Source organism: Canis lupus, chromosome 6, assembly GCF_048164855.1.
Source record: "Canis lupus baileyi chromosome 6, mCanLup2.hap1, whole genome shotgun sequence".
Taxonomy (NCBI): Eukaryota; Metazoa; Chordata; class Mammalia; order Carnivora; family Canidae; genus Canis; species Canis lupus.
Genome location: NC_132843.1, coordinates 54,958,066 through 54,964,065, shown reverse-complemented (window position 1 = coordinate 54,964,065; position 6,000 = coordinate 54,958,066). Strand labels below are relative to the sequence as shown.

Here is a 6,000-nt window from a genome sequence, read left to right as displayed (position 1 = left end):
GTTCACTGACTTTGCCACACTCTTGGGACTAGTCTGCTTTCCTACCCATTTACCACCCACTTCTTAAACTTCATCTAAACTGGTGGGCAAGCTTCATGCCAGGACCTGCCTCCTCTGGCTCCTCCCTGCACTATCATTCCAAAAACATGACACATTCCAATAACCTACAGGCTGAGAGAAGAGAGGCCTCTGCCTGGAGCAAGTGCATGTCATTTCCCATCCTGGGAAAACCCAACAAGGTGAGGCTTCATTTTGTTTGACTCGCAGCCAGTTTCATCCGTCAGATGACGGAGAACTCTGTGAAGAGAACTGCTATTTTGAATATAACCTTTAACAAGGTTGAGGTGATTGGTTGATTGGAAATCTTAGATGTTATGTTGACCAAGAAATGGACAGAAATGCCACAATCAGAGGAGAGATAGGATAGTGGAAGGTGCTTCAGTTAGCTATGTGCTCAGAAAGACTCAAGTTCAAGTTCCAATTGTGTGCTCAGAAAGACCCAAGTTCAATTCCAAAGTGTGTTCTATGTAAGTTATTTAGCCTTTGTGAGATCAACTTTCCTCACTTATATTTGGAGATAACAACCCTACCCATTTTGAAGGGTTATTGTAAAGATGAAATATGGACTCACTGTGTTGAGCGTGTGGTAGGGAACACAGTAGAAGCTCATCCAATTACCCCCTCTACTAGCATCCAGTCTGGGTTTTATAAATGGTATTTTATCAGATTTCCAAATGTTAAATGAAAACATGTGTTTGATCCCATGGTCAGAGACTAGGTGGAAATCTTTAGTGCAGTTGTATCATTTAAGATTTTTTTTTTTTTTTGCCATTTGGATAATTAAATATCTTATTCTTTACAAATTAATGGGTCATGATAACAAAATAGGTTTAAAAGCCAAACAATAAAAAAATGTAATGAATGGCCCTTAAATATATAAAAACAAGTGCAATCTCATAATTAGAGATACAAATTTCAATTGTACAGAGATATTTTTCATCTCTAAAAATTATTTAAAAGTAAAAATTATTGCAGTCATTGTTGAGGCTGAGGGCAACAGGCACTTGCATACATTAGTAATGGTAATATAAATTAGAAAACTCTTATGCAGGGACATTTTTTGCAATTTTTAATAAATATACATATGAGCTTAGCTTAACAAATATGGAACACTTCAGGAATTTGCATGCCATTCTCATGCAGGGGCCAGGCTAATCTTCTCTCCTCCTTCCAATTTTAGTACATGTGCTGCTCTTACTGAGACAGATACATTTATCCTCATTATACAGCACAGGAAACCCAGACTCACAGAGGTTAAGTAACTTGACCAAAATTACACAATTACAAAACATCACAATTCTGGGTTTGTCTCTGAAATTGCATCAGCCCAATACCATAAGAATGTTATCCCATGCTTGTCAGAAGTCCTAATATTTAGTTACATATAAATTTGATGAAAAAAGAAAAATTAATAATTATTCAGTAATTGAACTTTCCTTGATAGCAGCAGTTGAAACAATGTGAAGGGGGTGGTTTTTATTTTTTATTTACTTATTTATTTTTTATTAAAAATATTTTATTTATTTATTTATTCATGAGAGACACACACAGAGAGAGGGAGAGGAGGGAGGCAAAGACACAGGCAGAGGGAGAAGCAGGCTCCATGCAGGGAGCCTGACGTGGGACTCGATCTCCTGGGTCTCCAGGATCACGCCCTGGGCTGAGGGCGGCACTAGACCGCTGAGCCACCCAGGTTGCCCAACCAAAAATCTTTAGTTGGTGGCAAGTCAGTGTGGGAGAACGAGGAGACACAGCTGCCAGAAAAACGAATTTCTTATCAGTCTGCATTTCTAATGCAGGTACTTCAGAACTCAGGAGGCTGAGAGTTCTACAGATGCATCTGGCCAGGGTGCATCTGAAGTTTCAGATTTCACTCTAGGTGCCTTCTTTTGAGTGGCACTGGGGTGGGTTTAGAGAGGGTGACTGGGCCATGTCATATTGGCCCAACAGCCTGGGGATCATAAGTCCTATGAGCAACATGGATGATGCCATCCAATATTTCAAGGGTTTTGTGCAAGAGGGACTAGCCCTGTGTAGGCAGCATCATAAAAAAGAACCAGATACATTTGTTACAATAAAATAAAGAAATTTTGTAAAGATGCCAGGGAAGGACTGCATTTGTTACATGGAAAGCGGTGTGTGCACCATTGATTGCTCTCCTTTCATTCTAAGAGAATGATTGTAAATTTGAGACAAAGAAAGGGGAAAAACAAGTCAAACTGCCTTGAAAGTTTAAAATGCTACCTAAGCTGGAGCATGTGTTTCTATTTGCCAGTAGCATTTCAAAAGCAAAATTTTCAAGGGCCAGAGATAAAATTTATCTTTCCACTAGATGCTTGTCCGGACTTTGCCATATTCAAGGACTGTGTTGTCCGTGATCATGAAGATAAAGCATTATGTTGATAGTTTATTAGGCTTACAATCCCAAAGCTAGATAGCCCCCCACCCCCAACCGTGACTTTTTTTTCCAGTAACTTTTTAAAGTTTTTATTTGTTTGTTTGATCTTGTTTCGTTTTTGAGTCAGCAAAACATTCCCGAGGTTTAAAATTCAAAGAATAGACAAGGAAATACTATGAAATATCCTCTCCCTCTGCCAATTTCTGTCCTCCAGCCATTCAATTCTACTCCTCAGAGCCAACCAATGTTAACCAATACCTCATTGTTTCATGCACACTTTACTCTTTACCCAATTTTTTCAATGTGAGAGTCTAGGAAACAAGGGTTTCCTGATTCTTTGGCTATGTGACCTGTAGGATGCTCTCTGCTACACAGGAAGGCATGAAAGACAATCCCAAGGGGTTAGGAACAAGTATTCCTCGAAAGAGCAAACATCTACCAATGCCTAATTTCACTATTCTGCACTTTACTGGCCAGGCAGTGAAATGCCTCGCCAAAGACTTTGCAAGGGGGAGATAACATTCTGTGAGAGTAAATATGGCTATTTTTCCTCCGACCAACTTCACCGACAAGGTCACACAATTGCATCATTGTCCCTGTCCAGAGAGCTGGGCAGTTGGTGCTACGGAAAATCGTATTGCTGATATCACTGGGGATTTATAGCAGAGAGTAACTCAAGCTTAATTACATATTGGCCTTTCATTTATGTCTAGATGTGTTATTTCTCCAGTTGAAATAAGTTCCTAATACCTAAACCCTTTTTACCTTCCTTGCCGGTCATCGAGGGAATTCAGCTCCTACTTTCTCATATTGCTTATCAACCTAGGAATGGACTTTTCTTCTAAATATCTTTCAATTATGCATCTGGGTAGCTCCTGTGGAGATATGCTGTCAACATGAGATACCGTTCTCGTCCTCATTAAGCTATGCCCTTTTCTAGAGAGATAAGAATTACACGTATGAAACAGAGACTGTAATTTAAATAAAGTGGTAAATTAAGGGTGGCTTGAGGGAGACATGGTTAAAACAAGATTAATCATCCTGTTTTCTCTAGAGGTTAAATTTTATCCATTTCTAAATTCTCTATCTTGATAACACCTCTTGGTTAAGGCTTTAGTTTACAGGTTTATTAATATTAGAAACAAATTCTGTGCTTCCTCCTTTTCTTCTATATTCTGGAAATTTTCTATATTCTATTGGGTGATACCCTCCTCACCCCTAAGACCACCTTCAACCTGAGTAACTACACCCAAACAAGACATTCCAAATAGAGCTTTTCTTAGGAGGGGAAAATGCAGTTCTGCCAACTTTGTTTTTTTTCTTTTTTAACATTTTATTTACTTATTTATGAGAGACACAGAGAGAGATAGGCAGAGACACAGGCAGAGGGAGAGGCAGGCTCCCTGTGGGGAACCTGATGTGGGACTCAATCCTGAGACCCCGAATCACAACCTGAGCCAAAGGCGGACGCTCAACCCCTGAGCCACTCAGGGGTTCTTGCCAACTCTGTTCTATGTCTACTATTTGGAGTTCTTGGTTCTCGGTTCTTGGTTATGCAGGAAGCTGAGTGGCTCTGATGTGTATTACCATAAGCTTTGACTGTCAAGGGCCAGGAAGAAGATAAGTACCCCTGAACAGAGCACATGACAGTAAAGGCCTATAGGACTTCCCAAGGTTAAACTGGGGACTGGAAGTGACAATGGACTTGATATATGCCTGATTTCTTTTTAAAAGATCTAGCATGGATTTTCCTCAACATAACATTTTTCTCCATTTTGACAGGAAAGAAATTGTTCTGATTCACTGGTTTTTAAGTTCCCTGTTAAGATGAAGGATAGAGAGTAGTTTGCAGATTTTTATTTTAACAAGAGTTATTTTTAAAACAGCAAAACCAAGCATTAGCTTTAAATTAAAAAAAAATCTACCTAAGGTTATTCATTAAAAAAAATTAATCTGAACTCTACATGATTTTGACCTGGGAATAACATTATGAGCAGCTTTTTATAGTGAAGAGATTGTCTGGGCCCATTTATGAGAGGTTTTTGGATGAAGCTTAGGAACGCACAGTAGGTAAAGTAATAAGTGACAAGTCCACATTATTACCTCCAAGGATCCAAATCAGCACAGAAAAAAGTCTGCATGGGCAGCCTGGGTGGCTCAGCGGTTTAGCGCCACCTTCAGCCCAGGGCCTGATGCTGGAGACCCGGAATCAGGTCCCACGTCGGGCTCCCAGCATGAAGCCTGCTTCTCCCTCTGCCTGTGTCTCTGCCTCTCTCTCTGTGTCTCTCATGAATAAATGAATAAAATCTTAAAAAAAAAAAAAAAGAAAAAAGAAAGAAGAAAAAGCCTGCATCAATATGATGGCAGAGTCAACCATTTGACCCTATAGCACAAAGAAAAATGAAATTTGGTGTGCTTAAGATGATTTCTTACTTACATTACTAATGGTGAAAAAAAATCAGGCAGCATCCACATAGATTTCTTTGCAAGTTTATATTGAAATGGTGGCATGGGCTTGGCCATGTGGAGTAGGCTGTCAAGGGCTGGACTTCCTAACCTTGGCCATTCACCCTCAGTGCCACTACTCTCCAGGATGTGGTTAAGTAAGGAGTAAAGTAAAAAGGAAATTCGCCAGCTAGCTAACTGTTCAACAAAGCTGCTGATGGGACGTCACTGGTATGCCAAGGTCACAATGAGTCCAGGTTTACACCTCAGATTCTGGGAAATGAGTTCATACCAACCAAGAGCAAATAAACTAACAAGCATCCATATAGAGAATGGAGAGTCCGGAGGGAATGAGAGTTCTTGTGCCAACCAGTCAACTCACTCTATTTTCACCAGGGCACTATTTGAGAAACCAAATTAAGGTTGTTAAGTAAACAATGTGAGCAAAAGGAGACAAAGGATGCTGAAAGTTAATATAACTGCACTTGGAAAACCTGCTACTGCCTTCTTTCGAAGATCTCCGCCAAGAGACCAGAGTACTTGGGTGAGTGAATTTAAACATCCTGGCAGCCCTTTCCTGGCAAGGCCAAGGATGGGAGGGTATATCATGTGCATCAGAAGTTCTCAAAGTATAGTCTGGGGACCCCTGGGGGGTTTCTGAAATCCTTTTTGGGGTGTCTGTGAGGTCAAAATTATTTTCATAATAATACTAAGATGTTATTGTACTTGTTACTTTCCTTCTCTCCCAAAGCTACAGTGGAGTTTCCAGAGGTTATATAACATGTTATAATGTCATCACTTTGACAGCTACCGAAGGGTGTGCTTGGGTATTGCTGTGTTTAACATTTTCTCCATTTTAATTTCTAATGTAATAAATAACAGTAGATACAATCCATATTTTAAAAATATCTTTAGGAAGGCACCTGGGTGGCTCAATCAATTAAGCGTCCAACTCTTGATTTCAGCTCAGGTCATGATCTCAGGATCATGAGATTGAGCCCTGCCTCAGGGCTCCACATTGAACATGGAGCCTGCTTAAGATCCTCTTGGCTTCTCCTTTTGCCTCTCACTCCCCACCCCCACCTCTGCCAATGTCC

The 6,000-nt window shown here is 40.1% G+C and overlaps 1 pseudogene; it reads right to left on the bottom strand.

Moving 5' to 3' along the window:
* Positions 1-1,158: 1,158 nt before the first annotated feature.
* Positions 1,159-1,258, bottom strand: LOC140636104 (U6 spliceosomal RNA; annotated as a pseudogene).
* Between the last annotated feature and the right edge of the window lie 4,742 nt (positions 1,259-6,000).